The sequence below is a fragment of the Triturus cristatus genome, chromosome 4_1 (assembly GCF_964204655.1).
Source record: "Triturus cristatus chromosome 4_1, aTriCri1.1, whole genome shotgun sequence".
NCBI lineage: Eukaryota > Metazoa > Chordata > Amphibia > Caudata > Salamandridae > Triturus > Triturus cristatus.
In genome coordinates this window covers 361,134,281-361,154,484 of record NC_140585.1, presented here as the reverse complement: position 1 = coordinate 361,154,484, position 20,204 = coordinate 361,134,281, and the positions used below count along the sequence as shown (strand labels likewise).

The window sequence follows — 20,204 nt, the reverse complement described above, 5'->3', positions numbered from 1 at the left end:
TAATTTAAGTCTTCACATAGAAGTAACAGTCATCAACACTGGTTCTTCGGCTTTCTTAACCATATATGTTATGTTACTCCGCACTTTTTGAGCGCACGGCTACCCCAGAAGGGTGTCCCGGCGCTTTGGCAAAGTGACCCAGAGAAACACGAAACCAAAGGGAAAGACCTACTACCGTCACACTAGGTTACTTAGTAAAAAGCAGAGTTTTCAACTCCTTCCTGAAAGCCAGAAGATTATTCGCTTTCCGAAGGGAAAGTGGGAGCTCGTTCCACAGGCAGGCTGTCACAAACTGGAAGGAGCGGCCTCCCATCCGAACACGTTTGACCACCGGCACCTCCGTTTTAGCCAGGTCCGCTGACCTCAGCAGCCTCCGCGGCACATAGAAGACGATACGCTTCCTCAGGTAGTGAGGGCCAATCGCATGAAGGGCCTTGAATGCCAGAGAGAGGAGCTTGAATCTAATTCTCCCCAAAATTGGGAGCCAGTGCAGCCTAGCCAAAAGCGCAGAGGCACTAGCTCTCCTAGACAACCCATAAATAGCTCTGGCCGCCGAGTTCTGGACAATCTGCAGTTTGGATAACAAATACTTAGGTAGGCCTGCAAAAAGAGCATTTGCATAATCCAGGCGGGAGCCCACAAGCGCCTGGACTACCTTCCTACGATACTGCAGTGAAAGTAGGGGAAGAAATTTCTTAAGCATCTTAAGGATGCTGAAACATTTCCCTGCTAATCCCAGGATGTGTGGACGAAAAGATAGAACATCGTCAAACACCACTCCGAGATTTTTTACCTGGGAAGATGGTTTCTCTGGGGGGGGACATGTCCTGGGGCCACCATGACTTCCAGCCCGGATCAGGGGCACAGCCGAAAAAGAGCAGCTCAGATTTGTCTGAGTTGCATTTCAGGCTGTGCCGCTGGAACCACGCAAAGACTGCACTCAGGCAGTCCTTAATTCTGCCGCCGCTAAAGGCCTCTCCCTTCCTGCAAGTGAACAAGAGCTGGGTGTCATCAGCATATGAGATGACCCGGGCCCCGAACGCCTCCGCTACCTCCGCAAGAGGGGCCATGTATATGTTAAAGATGGTGGGGCTCAGGATAGAGCCCTGAGGCACCCCCACCTCCAGCGGAAGCATTTCGGCCGAGAACGGTGGGGCCCAGATCACCTGTCGACGGTCGGCAAGAAAGGATTGAAACCAGTCCAACACCGTCCCTCGCAGACCGATCTCCCTAAGTCTTGAGAGAAGGCCTGCGTGTGGGACGGTGTTGAATGCCGCCGATAGGTCCAACATAACCAACATAGCCTTTCCCCCATGATCGAGCGTCTCCCTGATGGCGTCGGTGACCTCAACCAGAGCCGTCTCCGTGCTGTAATTCGCACGAAAGCCGGACTGGGAGTCATGCAGCAGTTTGTTGTTCTCAATAAAGGTGGTCAGAGTATGCTGAACATGTTTCTCCAACACCTTCGCCAGAGAAGGGAGGAGGGAGATTGGTCTGTAGTTAGCGCATTGCAGGGGGTCGAGCAGAGGCTTCTTGATCAGCGGCAGAATAAGTGCGTGTTTCCATTGGCGTGGAACCACCCCTGAGCTCAATGAAAGATTAAGCAGGGGGTTCAGCAGACCGTTCACCGCCGGAGCCACCTTGCCCAAGCATTTCGCCGGACAGACATCCAACGGCGAACCAGATTGTAGCCTGGATAGCAGCTCAAGCGATGTCTCACAGGACAGCTGGGGAAAAGCAGACAATAAGGGCCCAGTTTCAGCCTGCAAGGGCGCTGAATAAGTCAACTTGTCCCCTGACACCACGTCCACTGATTGAAAATCCGCCGTTGGAAAAGTGGCCTGAATCTTTGTGATCTTAGTCACAAAAAAGTTAGCGAGCTGTTTGATCCATTCCTCCGAGTGAGAATGGACCGGGGTCCCTACTGCCGGGTTGACAAACTCCTTCACAACCCTAAAGAGTTCCCGGCTCATATTATCCGCTTTATCAATTCTCTGCTCCAAATAGTTCTTTTTGGCTGCGACAATCTGTTTATAATAGGATTTTATCGCACCACGGTAATTCATTCGCTCCACAAGATCGTACTTGCGCCGCCACTGCCTTTCCAACTTTTTGCAGTCTTGTCGCATTGTACGTAGAGCGGACGAGAACCATGGAGCAGAATTGAGATGAGCAGATATAAAGATCCAAGACAATCTATCCCGAACTGTTTTGATGTAATTCATTTGTATAATACTGATTTTACTAATAATGTATGTGTTCATTTTATGGAGCTGTTTAATGTTTTACCTAACTTGAGGTAATTTAGTTTCGACTCCATTTTGTATTCCGTCGCCATTTTGTGTTGCCCTCACTCAGGCAGTTCGGCGAACGATGTGTTTCTGCCCTTTGTACTGTCAAATAAACCCCCTCCCTTGTTGTGAAGCCAATTCCAGGAACTAGCCGAACTGACTAATCCTTGTCTAGACTGACTAATCCTTGTCCCAACTATCTGTTGGCCTTCGGTATTCTTTCCCTGCATCATCCTAGTTTGCAAGTCGTCCCCTGAAGCACACAAACAAGTCTTGCCAGTACTGATTGACCTATAGGTGCTGTCATTGATTGACTTATGGGGCTGGGCAAGAACACGACTCAAGGGGGACGTTGTGGTTACATGGTGCCTTGTTTTGAATGTTTTCCTATTGGCTAATATTTGGTGCATGGGGAGTGATTCTCTTTGGGTGTATATGGTTATAAAAGACTGTGAGCCACGGAGTAAAGTGGCAGTCTCCTGAGAACCTACCACTGATGTACTTCTAGGATAACTGTGCGTAGCTGCAGCTAATAAATTTGGTTTTCTACGCTAACAGAGTCTTCCGTGTCTCTGTACAACAAGGCAGGTGAACTCGGAGATTTCAGGCGTGCCCTGCGCCGCCAGGCCCTTAAAGGCCCGGTTCTTCAAACTTGCAGTCTGCAGTGGGTGACTCAAAACCACAGCCATTATACCGGTTGTGATGGGATTTCAATGCTAATTTGACAGAGCTTAACGTGGGTTGCGGGATCACTGGAGGGAGATTTTTGCGGACAGATCTGTGGTGACAGGGAACAGAGATGGCCAAATGTCTACCCGCATGACCTAGTTAACCATGTAGATACCTTTAGTGGGGATGAATGGTCTTTACAGTCTTTTAGAGGCCATGGCCAAGCCTCAATTGTATGTTTGTGATCAGGAATCTTCTTCCCTAGTTCATTAAAAGGGAAGTGGTGCAGACTGAGTGGGGTTGATCACAACGCCCTTTCGGCTGTAGGAAAGTTGCCCCATGCAGACAAACGCCCGCCAACACCATTTCCATTACACAACACTCGGCAGATGGCCTTAGGCTCATTTGGCGCTCAAAGTTCATATTCACAACCGGTCAAAATTTTTGAAGCAGCACCAGAGTCTATTTCTTAATGGTTTAAGCCGAGTCATCATGCAGTTTTTGCTCAGACCTTTCCAGTGTGATATAGAGGACCCGCAATGGTTTGATCAGCATTGCTTGGCGGCAAACCAACATTGATTGCCACCCTGATAGTTCATGCAGAGGTCCGGACCGCCCGCTCTGCTTACAAATCCACACTTAAAGCCAGGAAGGGGGCCTTATATAAGAAGGATTTGAGGCTTTTGAAACTTGTTGCCACAGGGAACGATAGTAACATATTTTGGGATAAAGTTAAGAGAATTAGGCTTGGGAAGGACCCTGAAAGCCCTTTGTCATATTTTAGGGTCCTGGTCATACATTTCTCCACTAATGATCATATTGAGGAGAATGTGGAAGTGTTCAAGTCTATAAAAGAAATACTAACGAATCCAACAGCACTTGATATCTTCTTGACAGAAGTTGAGCTAACCAGAGCTTGGGTGGGAAAGCCCAAGGCCCTGGCGGGATCTCAACTGACTTTATAAAAAGCAAAACAGAATTACAGGGCCCCTTGAACAGTAACAATTTTAACTGTTCTTTGAACATGAACATCCCCCCCAGTCTTGTTAATTATCTTCAGTGGTGCCCATTTTTAAAAAGGGTGATCATGTGTACCCTAAGTGCTACAGACCCATTTAGCTTACTGGTAGCACAGTTAAAATTATAGGCAGAGTGATCAATAATGGCCTTGCTGCATGGGTCCAAGAGCACAATATTCTGTCCCCTATCCAATTTAGGTTTCATCAGGGATAGGGTACGGTGGAGCAGTGCCTGAACTTGTTTAATAATAAACAAATACATGTGTGTCAGGCACTGTTCACTGTACCAGGCTATCATGGACATTTAATTCCGTAAACAGTACCATGCTGTGTTTGAGGTTGCTGGATCTGGAGATAGAGCCAACCGCCAACCACCCCCCCCCCCCCCCGGGGAATTTTCTGCAGACTATGCATGCTGACCTAACTGCCAAGGTGCATCTAAGACCCAGTGGAGACATGTCTCCCGAATACTGCTGTAAGCGGGGTGTGCATCAAAGCTGTATTTTGGCGCCTTTTCATTTTTATTTTTTATAAAATGGTCCTGTGTCCCCATCTGATTTCGACCCAGTGGATATCCCTAGAACTGCCTGCACCCAAGTGCCCGTGCTGCTCTACGGAGACTATTTAGTCCTACTGGCACACACTCAAAAACACCTTCAACTTGCAAGTGGACTGCTTCGTTTAGTTTATGAGCAGTCTCAACCTTGTTACCAAATATTGGAAATAGCAGATCATGGCGTTTGGGATGGGTAAAATTAACATCTCCAAGCTTACTATTAAGGGCCAGTCACTTGACAGTGTAAATGATTTCAGCCTAGTGTGTTCAAGCAGCTACATATGGAGCAGAGATCTGGGGTCAACATCATAACATCTCCCCTCTTCAATCCGAGGAAAACTGCATATGCCGGAGCTTTTTGCACCACCCGCCGACTAGCTCCAGCTATATTGTCCACGCGGAGCTATACCAGTATTACTTTTCAGACAAAGTGCATCTGGCCCCCTTGTTGTTCTGGATAATTGTATGGGGTAACCTTCATGCGACACGTTGTAAAGACATTATTTGAGACTGGCTCAGCCAGGACAAGAAACACGCTAACCTGTGGCTTAACTATATTTCAAAAACGTTCCAAGTACTGGGTCTGGATTCATTATTCACAAATCCTAGGAGTGTTAAAGAGGATAAATCATGGGTTACATCTCTCTTTAAGCAATTTAGAGAAATAGGCAAATCGAGTTAGCAGAAAGCTCAGTCGAATTTTTATAGGTTTTTTACCCTTGCTAAGCCTGCTTTTTAGCCATAGTTCGCTCTTGCACATTGAGAGGGGTCTCCTTTACCGCTTCAGAGCCAACACAGTTTGGCCGCTACTATAGTTTGGCAGTGAAACCAGCCTCCTGGGGCATCAGCCCCGCCCTCCCCAGTGACGACACTACAGATCAATCAATGCTGCATTTCATATTTTTTTGTGTATGTTTTTTTCCTCCACGCAAACATTTTCTTAAGCCCTTTTAAACTTATTGGGGCATCGCAGATGTAGAGAAGCACTGTGGCATGTACAATTGCTGAACACCGGTTAAACGTTTTAGGGTGAGCTGCTTGCTTTAACCTCCGGTAAGATTTAGGAAATCCATCGATGTGTAATTCTCTTAGGTTTCGCTACTTACTCATCAAACACTATGGACATCTCTTCCATACGAAGTCTCACTCTGTTGCCTTTTTATATATGTTCCTAATTCAGCGGTTACTCAAATACCTCACTTATCGTTTGATACACCCCGGTTCGGATTAATTTTTGACATCTTTATCGTGTATATTAGGATCGTTGCCTTATGTTTGATTGTTGTCTCAGGTATATGCTCTCATTATCACCAGTTTATACCTTGCTGCTGTTCGGCTTCCTTAGGTTGGCAATGCTGTCTAAAAAGGAAAATGGGTTCATCGCTTAACATAACTGGATTTCCTGTTGCGCATAATTTTCAATTGTATTTACTGACTATTTTAATCCATTTTGAAGATTGTATATTTAACTGTATTCGCTTATCTTTAAAGGCCACACATGGTAAAATAAAGATTTATAAACTGAAACTAAGCTGAATGGGCCTCCGCGCAAACAGGAGAGCCCTCAGGCAGACATAAGCGATGAAAGTGGTTGTAGATATCCAGCCGCTATAGATAACAAAAGCCACAGACAGACTTGGGCGTCATACACGACGGTGGTCCTGCAGATATAGACAAAACTTTTAAACGACTTGAGTGGCAAGCAACCCTATCAAGGGAAATTCCACTTTGGAATTCCCATTAGTTGTGCGAAACACACAAATAAAGGGGTTTGGAGGATGCGAAGCAATTTGTATCCACAAAATGGGAGATACCTGGGCCACTACAGCCCTGCAAAGCTTAGCAGAGCTAAAGGAAGAATATCAGAGGTGTTCCATTACCTACACCTCCGGCACAACCTACATACAGACGTGCGAAAACACACTACTGAGTGGGCCAACCCTCTGGAAGATAGAGTAGTGGCTGAGCCCATCCCAAGGAGTACACTACATAATTTCTCAGACTAACTACGGGGTCTCGGGGATAACTGGACACAAAATTTGGAGGGCCTCTCTGCGGACAGTACAAGGGGCTGCAGGGGCCCAGGGAGGTTCCCATTAGAGCTCCCTTTAAATTGATGTAAATTCAAATATTGCATAGTTTACTTCACAAGGACACAGGTGGTCAAATTTGACCAAGGAGCAACGGATGAATGCCTTATGGGATCTGGGTGGGAGAAGTTGCTGAAGTGCCTGTTGAGGATCCTGCCCGTCCATCTCAGCCCTTGGAGGAAACTGTCTCTCCTTGGAATCTAGGGGGAGGAGTCTGCAACAAGGTATCAATCCTTGTTTTGTAACATGGGAAGGATTCTGGCTCAGTGCAACTTAGCCAGGTTGTGGAGATGCGGGTTGCCTATTCATCCATTGTTTGAGTATTTGGTGCAATCACATGGATTTGTTTATGCAGGCCAAATGCTAGGTATATGACCGGCTGGGTTGCCCCCGGAAGTGGGATAAAATCAGGAGTGCTTGATCTGCACTTCGGGAATGCTCCTGAATACCCCAACCTATGGGGGATACTTTTTATACTTTCAGGAGAGAGACATTTGCCACATGCCAAAGAAATAGCCAAACTGAACTAGTTGGAAATATAAGGACCTACTGACTTACTGTTGCATTGGATTGACTTAGGAAGGTTGGGGGCAGGGGGCGCAAAGAGGATAGTAAATGCTTCTAGTGGGCCTGTAGCATTAGTTGTGCCACCCACTTGAGCAGACTTTTAAACATGTCTCAGGCCTGCCACTGCAGACTGTGTGTGCAATTTTTAGCTGACATTTTGACCTGTCAAAATAAACCTTTTGCCAGGTCTAAACCGCCCTTTTTTATTACATTTAAGCCACCCATAGGGTAAGCCCAAAGAGCCCATAGGGCAGGGTGCAGTGTATTCCAAAAATTGGAAATATACTTTTGAGTTTTACATGTCCTAGTAGTGAAAAACTCCTACATTTATTTTTCACTAATGAAAGGCCCATCTTTCCCTTAAGATGGCATTGGGTTACCTTAGTACATTTAATAAATAATAACATTTGATTTGGAGCAGGTAGGAAGGTCATATTTACCCTCTTTAATGATTAAGTCACAACTCTGAAAGTGCCACTTTTAGAAAGTTGGCAGTTTCTTGTCCTAACCATTTGGTGCTTGCAGCCTGTTCCTGGGTCACATGACTAGGTGAAGTTGGCAGCTGGCCTTTCTTTATTCCTTTTTGACAGTATCACAAAGGAGGGTTTGGATGTGGGTAGGATGGGCCATCTTATACCTGTTGGGGGGAGGGGGGAACGGAGCAGTCACCTACAGGAGCGGCCGGTTCAGATAAGCGGGGTGGTGGTGTGGCAGAGGTCAACAGACTCAGAGGGAAAATAACATTAAAACAAGCATTTGCAATGCATTAGGTCTCGCATTTACGCGAGTTTGAGCTATTGACATTGCAAATAACAATGCCTATTGGCATTGTCATTTACAATGCCAATAGCTTTAACTCGTGTAACTGCGAGACCTATTGCATTGCAAATGCTTGTTATCTTTACGCCCACTGCTGTCAGTAGGAACAAGTATTTATGGCAAAACAACCCCGGCACTGTGCAGCTCTGTGCACTCAACCCCCACGCACTTTATCCTACCCCATGTCGCACCTCCCCCCATGTGATTAAATATAAGCCTAAAGCCCAGGTCACATTGTGTCAGGAAAGCAGGGCATTGTGAAACATAAGTGAACACACACAGAAAATAAAATCGAAAAGCGGCTGCCGTTGCTCAAGGGCAACGTCCCGAGAGTGGTGTTTGCGAATCAAATGAAAGTGAAAGTGCACACGGCATGCAGAAAGTGTAAGTGTGTTAGCATGTGGTGAAAAGCAATCAATGCTTAGGTTGGGGCTCCTGCTCCTAGATTAACAAAAGATGGTGACGCAGATAATGATCAAAGTCCTTCCTGCCGGACTGTTAAACGGATTGCTTGAGGGAATGTTTCCCACAAGGAAACAAATCGTGGCAGCTGTCTGCTGTTTCCCACTCCCGGGACTAAGCAAACTACTTTGAAACGCACTATTTTTTATATATATAGAACTTTTGTTGTAGTTGTCCGCTTTTGAGCACTCGTGTGACTTTTCATTCCTGTGTCACTAGTGCACACGTATCATTTAATTAAGTAACAGGGCTTAGACACATTAGGAATGTGGTATGAAGTGTTATATAAAAGACTAGTTATTGATATTATAATTTGAAACTCAGGCTTTGCTCTCACGTTGTAAAGACCCGGCAGTATCAAATCAGAGCCACATTTCAAATCTGTTCTTCGCATTTCCCAAAAAAAACACAGAATAATCAACAAGGCTATATATATATAACCCCTGTACAGATCTTGGCGCTCAAAAATTCATTAAACTGTTCATCATTCCACTTGTATACCTTTCGTCTTCACAGTAATAGTATTAATGGCATTTTTTTACAAACTCCAGAATACTGCAGACCTTGGGATGTCAACGCGCTGTAATAGCCTAACAATGTCAATGTATCAACCTCAGAAGGATAAAAGGCAGATTCGGCGCTCACGCGATTCAACCCGTCCACACCAGATGTCCGCAACGAGTGTTGAAGCCACTAAGCAAACTACTTTGAAACGCACTATTTTTTTTATATATAGAACTTTCGTTGTAGTTGTGTGCTTTTGAGCACTCGTGCGACTTTTCATTCCCGTGTCACTAGTGCACACGACCCTGCCCTCTGCAGATTTTCTGAAAGAGCACTTGGTGGGTGAGTGGGCGTTTGGAGTGCCAAAGGGTCCGTGCGGGAGTGAGGTGGGAGGGCGTTTGGAGTGCCAAAGGGTCCGTGCGGGAGTGAGGTGGGAGGGCACTACGGACATCGCTGGAGGTGGGAGGGCACTGCGGGCATCGGTAGAGGTGGGAGGGCACTGTGGGCATTGCTAAAGGTGGGAGGGAATCGCTAGAGGTGGGAGGGAGGTGGGGGCACTCTGGGCATCGCTAAAGGTGGGAGGGCATCGCTAGAGGTGGGAGGGAGTTGGGGGGCATCGCTGGAGGTGGGAGGGCACTGCGGGCATCACTGGAGATGGGATGGCGATGCAGGCATCGCTAGAGGTGGGATGGCACTGCGGGCATCACTGGAGGTGGGATGGCACTGCAGGCATCGCTGGAGGTGGGAGGGCACTGCAGACATTGCTGGAGGTGGGAGGGCACTGTGGGCATCGCTCGAGGTGGGCGGGCATCGCTGGAGGTGGGAGGGCACTGCGGGCATCGCTGGAGGTGGGAGGGAGGTGGGGGGGCACTGCGGGCATCGCTTCACTTTGAGGGTCGGGCTTCTTCGAGACGGGCAGGGCTCCTAGGCCACGAAGGCACAGAGGCCTGCGCAGAAGGCAGGCCTGGATCGGGATGAAGCAATACTGTGCCAGGCAGCCCCAATGGATAGGGTGCTGGTTACTTAAGAGTTCTGCCGGCGCCTAGACCGCTTCAGAAAAGGGTCAAACTGAACTCCTGTGCCCGCTCGTTGTTCTTCATTCAAAACAGACGCATTTCTTTCGTACTGACATAAAAATTAAGTATGGGGAATAGTCCTATTTTAATATACAACAAGCCCCGGATACCGTGTAAAAAATGCAGATTTCCAGCCCTTTCCGTTCGGTATTAAAAGCACAAACTGGTTACACGGAAGCCGAAGCCTAACCTTGAAATGCACATTGCTCGTTTCGCAGTAATGAGCAACAAGGAGGACATTTGGTGAAAGCCGTACAACGATTTGTAATCCACGAGGAGCAGGATTCAAGCTTCACTAAGGAGAAACGGGCAGGAAGTGGGATGAGGGAGGGGGTGGCAAATGGCGTGTACATTTTGCGGGCGCTTTGATGAGAACATCAAAGCGCCCGCGAAATGTACACGCAGGCTGCCAAATGGTGCGCGCGCACGGCGCACATGCACTGTGTCAAAGCGGCCGTGCGGCCCGCGAAAGTGAAAGCAAACGAGTGCTTTGAGGCCTCCAAATGGTGCGCGCGCCCAGCCGACGCACATGCACTGTATTTGGAGGCCTGAAAGCACTCGTTTGCACTTCCAAAACTCGCTTACTATAAGTCTCGCCAGAGCAGCGCTAAAGCGCTGTCTCAGGCGAGACCTAAAAAGGAAAACACTTATCTTAAGCTTGCTGCACCATCGAGTTGAAACAATTTTTTTAACCTGGTATTAATCTTGCTAAGTCATATATAGACCCCGGCTGAATTTTTTTATTCCACTGCAGGGAATTAGAAGAACTTGCAGACTCCGCAGTACTCCTTTAACAAGGAGTACCGGCCAAATTATGGCAATCACCGCGCGGCATACATTTTTGCCCCACGTGACAACAAAAACAATGCAAGGCTCCAGCAACCGAGCTGTCAAGAGAGATTTGGCATCCCCTTGTGCAATTTCCAGCTGCTAGGAAGCTTTCCGACAAAATTTTCTAACACAAGCAGTCATGGTCAGAGGACGTCATGTAGATTTTCTACTTGAGTGGCAGCAACATCAAATCGAATGGCAGAGATGTGGAATTCCTATAGCCGGACGCCCAGGAAATATTGTTTGGGGTCAAGGGCAACAAGATTTCCTGTGTATTTTATCCTCAGGACAAGTAGGCCCAACCCCCTACAGCACAAACCATTTGGCTGCCAGTTTGCAGTACCACATTATGGATCGGGGGGCAGTGTCTGCAGTGAAGGTAATATTTGTGTCTATATGTTAAAGCTGTTCAAACTTGTATTTAAGAGTCATTAATTGAAAGCCTTTATTATTAGGGTGAGCGCTCTAAGTAAATGTTGTAAGCTCGGACTGCACTACTGACAGTGGTTCCAGTATAAAAATGTGTACACACGTTTTCAAAGTTTAGCAATATGTGGCTATGTATATTGCTCCCAGAATGCTCTCTGATTGGATGCAAACATTTGCAGAAGCTGGGAAGCAAGATTGAGGATTCCTTGCTTTCAACATAAAATGTTCATTAAAAAATGAAAGTAGGAAAAAAAACATTTAGCTAAACTACTGTAAAATTTCTGGTTCAATTTCTTTCCAGCATCATTTTAGTAACGTGTTGATGTACGCTAGTATTTCCCAAAAATATTCATAATGGAAACTCAATGTAACCAACTTCAATAAGATTATGGGAAACAAAAATAAACAAGCATTGGCAAAGCCAGTAGATCTAAAATTGGTGGTCAGCTTTTTAGTTGTCAATGTGTGACTTGTTTTGGCATGGTTTTTGTGAAACCTTATTGGTGTGGGAGCTGCAGGGTACTTGCCGCTAAAACAAACATTGGCAAAAGCAAAAAATAGTTTGAGTCTCAAAAAGCACACACTGCCACAGTAGTTACTCGCACTGAACACGACAACTTATATGCTCCTTGTGAAAGAGCCGAATGCTGCCATTCACAGTGAAGCCAGCCGATACAGAGAAAGAGAAAGAATTTTAATAAACACAAAGGGTCATGTCAACACCAGACCAAAATAGGGGCCCAGTTATTAAAGAAAGTCTCAAAAGTGCACCCATGGTATATGTCCTTGCATTCAGTGCAGCTATACGGCTTTCGTGAATTCCCAAGAATTTACAGAAGTAGGACAAGAAATAGTATTCCTAGAAAATATTTGTGAACTGCATTTTAGCATGATTCTCAGATGTCTGTGCACATCCCAGGTAGAGTGCTTACCCCAGAGGGTGTTAGTCTACACATCTCTAGACAGCCAAAAAGTAACTCCTAACTGTTCTTGTATCTAGCATTCGATTAATACCCAAAACTCTGCGTGGCACATTGCCTTAAGGCATATGGAAACACGTTTGAGGGCACATATGATGAACCCTTTTAACCCTTTGGAGAAGTAAACGTACAAGCACCCCAGACATTCCGTTACTTGGGCATACAGGTATACTGTGAGGAGCTAGATTTGATGGAGGGGAATCTCCTGAAAACAGTCATGTTCCTCAAATCACAAATTAGTTTTTCGATCACAGTACCTTTATCACCGGCTCTGCTGACCTGGTTCTCAGGCTCTACAGCAGCGTGCTAAAACCTTGAATACAAATACCAGACAAGCTGTCGCCATTGTGAAAAAAATATAGTGCTTACCGACTAATGAAGGAGACAGTGCAACGCCGCAAGTAAAATATCCAGTCCTGATGGGCGGTCCCAAAAGGAGAAAGGGTGGTAACAAGGAGGGACTAAGAAGCCTCATTATCAATCGGAAGCCAGCATTTACCATGGACTGATGACGAAAGCCAATTAAAAATATGGGTGGGGCTTCCATACCACTTCTAAACACAGCATGGCTCGCAAAGCGGGCAGCGCATGCGCTGCAACGCTAGGCTCGACCTAAAAAGGGCTTAGTACAGTAGGGATGGGGGAGGCCATCACTTAAGGGGTTAAGATTTACTAATGCATGAATTGTGGCATTCATATAACACTTCACACCGCTGACAAGGCCTCAAAAAGAATTTAATTGCAATTGGGTAACCGGAAATCCTTTTCAATACGAATGGATGGTAAGGTGTTTTCTAGTGCCACCTTTGTGGGGGCGGGGCATGATGTTTGACATGTGCTCCAACCATGTGCCAAATAACCAGAAACTGTGCTCAAGCTGGATGTGGTGTGGAAGGGTTAGGTAAGCATTGGCATGCGAGGCAGTACATAATGAATGTGTTTTTCAAACACCAGGATGGTAATAGGCGGCGATTTCAACTGCCAATTTGAACCACTAACTGTTCCTACTGACTCTCTGCTAACCGCAGAGGATTCTCTTTAACTAATCCCTCCTCCACTTATTCCTTCAGTAAGAGCATGGATTCCTCTGGTCCTACAGATAAATGCAGTAACATTAACTCAAGCACTGACGGCTTGTAATAGGCGTACTAAGTCAGACCAACCAGGAAGGCATACCTTTAACAGACCGGGTCAAACATCTTTACTTGAATATATTCTAGTGGAGGCAAGCATCTGGCATTGTGTGATTGACTTCGCTGTCCTACAAAGGCACGACAGCGACCACAATGCCTTGGTGCTTGAACTTCACCTCCCGGATCTTCATGGTCTTCCCATTCCAGGCCCCTTTTCTGATTCCAGTCTGTCTCTGAAGAATAATAGAAGGAGAATCAGATGGGATAATCTGAGGAAGTCACCAGATAAGGTAGCTGTACTTTATTCCTTAATTATCCCCCCTTTGCCGATGATGGAAACGGCAGCGCAAACTCTTAGCACTCCTGACGCAACCACCCGAATTATGGCTGTACACTCGGATCTCACCGTCAGGCTAACTAATATCTTTAATCCTCTGATGCATACTAAGGGCACAGGGTCTTCGAAATCCACCTGGTATAACAACGTCTGCCGAATGGCAAAGAGTGCCCTTATTGACGCCATAAAAACCAAAGATAGATTCTTGATAAAAACTAGGAGGGCTCTCTATAGGAATAGTATAAAGTCCGCTAAAGATGAGTGGGAGTCCGAAAGATGGGAAGCGATTAAACAGGCACTTACTAATAGAGATATGAGGGAGTCTTGGTCCCTGGTTAGAACTGCGAGCTCCTCCGGGAGTTCGCCTATTGAGCTGAATATATCTGCGGAAGCATGGAAACTTCATTTCCAATCATTGTACTCCATCCAGGATGTTAAGGACCCCACAGAGGGCTCCCAGCTAATTGGCGCAGAGATACCCCCTGAAAATGAGACTTGGTTCTCTCTGACTGAAGTGTTGAGTGCTATTGGGAACCTGCCTCTTGGAAAGGCCCCTGGACTGGATAAGATCCCTGGGGACTTATATCGGGAAAAACCCAATGTCTGGGGCACATATTTATGTGTAATATTTAATGCCATATTAAGCGGTATGGAAATCCCGGACACCGGGCAAGGGGCCGAAATTTTTCCAGTATATAAAAAGAGATCTCCTCTTATGCCCATAAATTATAGGCCAATAAGCCTGATTGATGTAACGCAAAAGTTGTTCGCCAGGATCATTTTAGATTGTCTCCAGACCTGGATGGAAGAGCATGAAACACTGAGTGCATACCAGGGAGGCTTCCGAAAAAACATTTCCACCATTGACCAAATCTAAAGGCTGCAATTACTATACTGGAAGACGGTGACGATAGAGGGTGGGAGCCTCTATCTGATCTTTGTTGACCTCAGATCAGAGTTCGATTTGGTACCTTGCCATAAACGATGGGTAGTTTTGGAGGAACTGGGCATTCCATCTTATTTGCTCACCCTGATCAAGCGATTACATACTGGAAATTTCGCACAGGTTAGATATGGGAAACACAGGGAATTGACTTCACGCTTCCCAGTGAATAGGGGTGTAAGGCAGGGGTGTGTTTTGGCCCCCACACTGTTTTATCTTTATATAAACGCTTTGGTGGATCAACTGAACCAAATTGCCAATATTGATGCCCCAAAGCTTGCCCGTAACAAGGTACCAGCAATGATGTTTGCTGACGATACCTTATTACTTTCTAAATCACCTATGGGCCTCCAAAGAATTCTTGACACCTTTTTTATATTTTGCAAAGACAGGGGCCTAGAGATTAACTCAGAAAAAACCAAGTATATGGTATTTAATCCTAGCAGAACTTCTTGTCCCAACCCCACCCTGAATGGCACCCAGCTGGAGAGAGTCGCAGTCTTTGGCTACCTGGGTTTTACGTTAACGGAAACCTTTGGGTGGGGCCCTCACCAAGAAAAGGCAGGCCTGAGGCTAGCTCAGACGACTGGGGGCCTAGCAAAATTATATAGGAACATAACATCAAGACAACTGGGCCCGTTAACAGAGATATACAAAGTTCAAATTAGGAGCGCAATCATGTATGGGGCTGAACTTTGGGGACATCGCCCTGTTGGTGCACTGCTCAGAACTGAGAATAAGTTTATGAGACAACTCTTGGGCCTACCGCCAAGTACTCTTCTCAACCCCTTATGCATGGACCTTGGCCTTAGACCCATAAATGTGGTAATTGAGTTGCGACCCTTGACCTTTTGGCGCAGACTATGGGCGACACCCGAATTACTAGTTTACCAGTCGGAGCTCAAGGCGATCCTGGGGCTTCCAGGGGTGGGAAAAATATCTTGGCTGGCACATATCAAAGACCTGTGCTTTGGACTGGGCTGGCCAAATTTATGGACCCACCCGGAGGAAGCGTCTCTGTCTATTTCACGCCTCGAGCTAGTTAAAGCTTACAGACTTTTTAGATTGGGTGAACTCTATAGGAATGCTAAAAATGGTTGTTTAACTGCAGATTTTTTTGATTTTAAAGACCAATATTTATTGGAGACTTTTCTCGATGACGTCTATCCACTTTTGGCAAGAAAACTTTATGTCCAGTTTAGATGGGGCTGTCTGCCAGTTCATGCATTTACAAACAAATGGACCAAAGCCTCCCCATCTGCCTGTCCGGCCTGTGAGAATCAGGAAGAGTCCCTTACACATGTTTTCTTTTTTTGCCCAGGTTCTAATGCAACTAGAAGGTACTGGCTCCTACCAATATGCAGGAACTTGGGGTTCAGACAGACACGGGAGTCCTGCGAACTGGAACGCACCCCCGATTGTTTTTGCAGTGTCCCGCTTCCTCAACGCCATGTGGCTTAGGCGCCGCAAGTTTTTAAATTCCACTAGTGCAGCCTAAACGTACCTTTTCCGTCTTCCGCAGCTTTGAACTTATTAAATATGAACTCATTGTTTTAAAATCTTTTTTAAATTTTAATAACTTTTTAACTTGCCATTAAGGTTGTATAATGAATGAACTGTTATCGGTTATATCCTGTGATGCTTAAAAATTGGGTTTTTTATGTATTATATGGTTTTTTAGCTTCTGCTTTTATGGTCTGTTATGATCGAAATAAAGCTTGGAAATTGGAATTGTTTTTTTCTTTCATTTTTGACCGTTTGCCTCTTGTCTCAAGTCTCAAAGGTATTTTGCGTTTCAAAACAGCCGCGCTGTTAGTGTGCTCCAAAACCAAAACACGAGACACGACAGTACATCCAGCACCGCTCATCCCACCAGTGGTTCTACCAATTACCGAATGTCACCACAGTCCAAGGATGGTGTATACAAGGCTCCAAGACATTACATCACTCAAGGAGATATAACACAAAGTTTTAACTCTTGTCAATCATACCTTTTCCTCTGAATAGGTCTGGCTATGGTTCGTAGACACCTCTGTAAAGTTCTTTCATATTTACAAATCTGCACAAACCCACTACTTGTGCAGACTGGAATAGCAAAACTGTGAGTGTGGTCCCTGTTTTAAAGTATGAATCCTGACTGGCCTGTTGTGAAAAAGTTTGCCGATAAGAAACGCGACTCTTCCGCGTGGTTTTCAACAACTGCAACCGTAAAACGTTTTTTTACCAAAACAAAAAGGAAAACTCTCTAACGAGAAAATGGCTGGGGAAATAAAAGCTCATCTTTGAATCTGCTTAAAATATAATCACAGCAATAGTTATCTAAATGCTCTTGAATGGTGGACCTCTGCCGTGTTCAAACAACTCTATCATATTGCACTTGTCTACAAAAACACCGGGGGGCAGCACAGCTTTATGTACGCATACAAATAGTTTTAATTGAAAAACAGTGCGTTCTACTTATTTAAAAAAAAAAAGCAGTGCTCGTTTTCAAGTGTCATGTATTACTTTCTATATGTTTTTAATTTGCATTACAATCGTGAAGTACATTTACTCTTTAAAACGTAAACACCTTCATATGTTTACCAAACATTCAAAGACGTGTAGCACCTAGTCCATTGATAAAAGTTAAGTGGATCTTATATTTTCAAATAGGAGGAAGGTAAACAGTAACACAATAACGATTTTACAACTTCGAGGAATGTTATGTAAAAACATTGGAAGATGTATTGAACACATCTCTCTCACTTGGACTCCAAATATGAAGGAGTGTACATAAGGCTAACGGTGCTGCTCTAATCCTGCTATGCAAGAGATTGAATAGAGCTACAAAAACAGGAGGCTTATAGTAAGTATGGTGCAAGAGACTCAATTTTGGCAGCATACAAAAAGTTACGTTTCGTAGCAGATTCGAACCATCCATAAAAAGTCCAAGTGTTTTTTTCTTTTTCTGCGAGGAAGAATAAAAAGTCATGTTTTCTTTTTAGACCAGTTGAGTATGGGGCTATATTAAAAACGGGTGTGACACTGCACCGACGAGCCGAACGGAAAAAACAGAAGAGAAACGCTGTTTCATTTTACGTCAATAAAAAGATTTTCTTCATGTCACAAAAAAAATGCTAATCGTTTCTCTGCATCAGTTAATGTGAAATCAGACAACTGCAGAAATGCTGCCAATAAGTGGACCTGGCCAATATCCCCTTTCAATAATATTTACTTAAGAAGTTTAGACTGCAACACAGCAGAAAAGGAGTGCGTGCATCGTAACAAAGGCAACTGAACTGTAACCTCACACGTATTTCCGTTTTCGGTTACATTCACTCTCAGAATGTTCCGTGGACTTCAATCAGTCTTCGGGTTGAGAAAAGAACACCCACTTAAAATGACATGGCCTTAATTTATTCCGTGCTTCTTGCAAGACGCTTATTATTAAATTGCATTGCCCAGTTAGAAAGGGTTTCTGTAAAATCCAGTTACGGTGTGGGTCGTTTGGCGCTGGACTACATGCAGTGAAAAACTATACGTTTATATTGGTCAAAGTAAAACCAATTCCAAATGAAACCATTACAGTTACGTGGCTCAAAGATGCAACATGAAAGAAAGATTACGAATCATACTATCAACGTGCTATTGGGTAAAATGATAACCCTGGTTGAATGTAACATTATCTTTTGGGGATCGGGCCATGTTGTAATCATTTACTGTCATTAAAAGTTCTAACTGGAATTACCAAAGAAAAATCAATCGTGGCCCCACAAAACAAGCTCATATTCCAAGAACCTCGATTTACAACTGAGCCAAGGCACTTCAGCCAGGAAGAGCAGCACGCATGACAGGGACAATATAACCAAAACAAAAACCATGTCAGTTCATAAGACCTCCCTTTACATTCTTCCGGTGTTGAGTGACACATACATCGTGGTCGCGGCAATCACGCGTGTGGCGCAAAGGACTGTCCTACTAAGAAGGAAAGAGTCGGGGGCGTGCTCAGTATCGTTGACTTAATACAGCAGAACGACAACAATATTAAAAGACGCAAGTTGTGTCACTTCCTCCGGAAGACGAATGGATAGTTATTAGAATCAAATAGTTCGGTTTAAAAAAAATTACGTAACGACATGCCAGGTTTCGTTCGTGACAGACAATAGTTTGCTTGGTCTGCGACTGCATAAACAAAACATCCTGAATATGACTGAAAGCATGCACTCCCCATAATCCCTCCCCTTTCAACTACATAACGGATTCGAGAAAACAAACAGATCCATGCCTTAACTCGGCTGCACAGTTATCATATTAAGTTGACAGAATTATCGCCAGCCAAAGGGCCAGAAATCTGTCAGTTTTGTCAACACAAGAAGTACACAGTACCCATATATTGCGTGCTTAACATGCACGTATCGAAAAGGAAGTCACGGCTCTCGTTAAAATTAAACGACCTCAACTTTCGTAAGTTGCAGTCTGAGACAAATATCCTCTTCTCAGATGCACACACAAGAAAAAAAAAGCACGCCTGTGCATACAAGGGGGCTAAGAAGGGCGGAGTAGCCGCACTGTGGTATCTGAGAACGTGCTGGCAGAGGTCCCGGACTAAAAAAAAATGATGTAATAGGATTCGGAACCCTGGCGGGAAACGCGCACTTACTTACACCAAAGAGAAAGTAGATCTACATGAGTGCGCTTTTGCCGGCGAGACTGGGGGCATCAACACGCATTCTGTGTAAACAGCTACCAACACGCCCCACGAAAAAACGTTCTTGTGTAATCATGACAGCCGCGAAGGTACTCACCCCTCAGCAAAGAAGCAAGCAGTCATCTCCCGCGTGCGCAGCGCTCCCTCCCCCGTTCCGCATTTACAGTGCTGCTGCTGCTGCTGCCTGCTGCAAGCGCTCCGGTGTCACAACCCAGCCGGCTGAGAGGGAGGGGGCGAGTCGGAGTGCACGGCCCAATGGCGTCTCAGATGCTACGGGTTGTGCAGGCCTCTAAGACAAGCCCTCCTATTGGCTGAGTGATCTGTAGTCTGAGCCCTGATGGCAACGAGAAAAGAAATTAAATCAGTACAGTACAGTCGTGTTTGGATGCAGCCATCGATGTCCAATTTAAATAGCTGCTCGTTGTGCGCAAACCTTACTCTTGATTTCTATATGCAATTGTAAATATCATAGCAGTCGTGAACAATAATTAATCGGTTTTTTTATTGTATGCGTTTTTATATATTTTTTTGCATCGTTTATATAGCGTTTATATAGCGCGAACTCGACCCGAAGGTATTGGAGCGCTGTACAGGAGCACATTCAGGTACGGGGAGATTAAGTGATTTGCCCAGAATCACAGGCTGTGGACGCGACCCCGAGGTTCGAACCCTGTTTGCCAGTACCAAAGTCGGCAGAGGTAGCCGAAGGACCACATCCACTTTACGCAAAGGGGTCAGAGCGCTTCACAATAGGAACAGTACTGATACATAAGGAGAAACTTACAAGTGAGCATGTTACAAAAGCAAACGT

General features: G+C 45.2%; 1 protein-coding gene across 3 annotated transcripts in view; it reads right to left on the bottom strand.

Annotated features, from left to right (window-relative positions):
- LOC146854951 (uncharacterized) overlaps nt 1–19,628 on the bottom strand; it is a 98,933-nt gene extending 79,305 nt beyond the window's left edge. For 2 of the 3 annotated variants that reach the window (XM_085652381.1, XM_085652383.1), the window contains exon 1: nt 19,491–19,628. The gene's annotated coding sequence lies outside the window, so the exon portion shown is untranslated. The remainder of the gene's footprint in view (nt 1–19,490) is intronic. The other variant, XM_085652382.1, reaches the window with a different exon arrangement.
- Between the last annotated feature and the right edge of the window lie 576 nt (nt 19,629–20,204).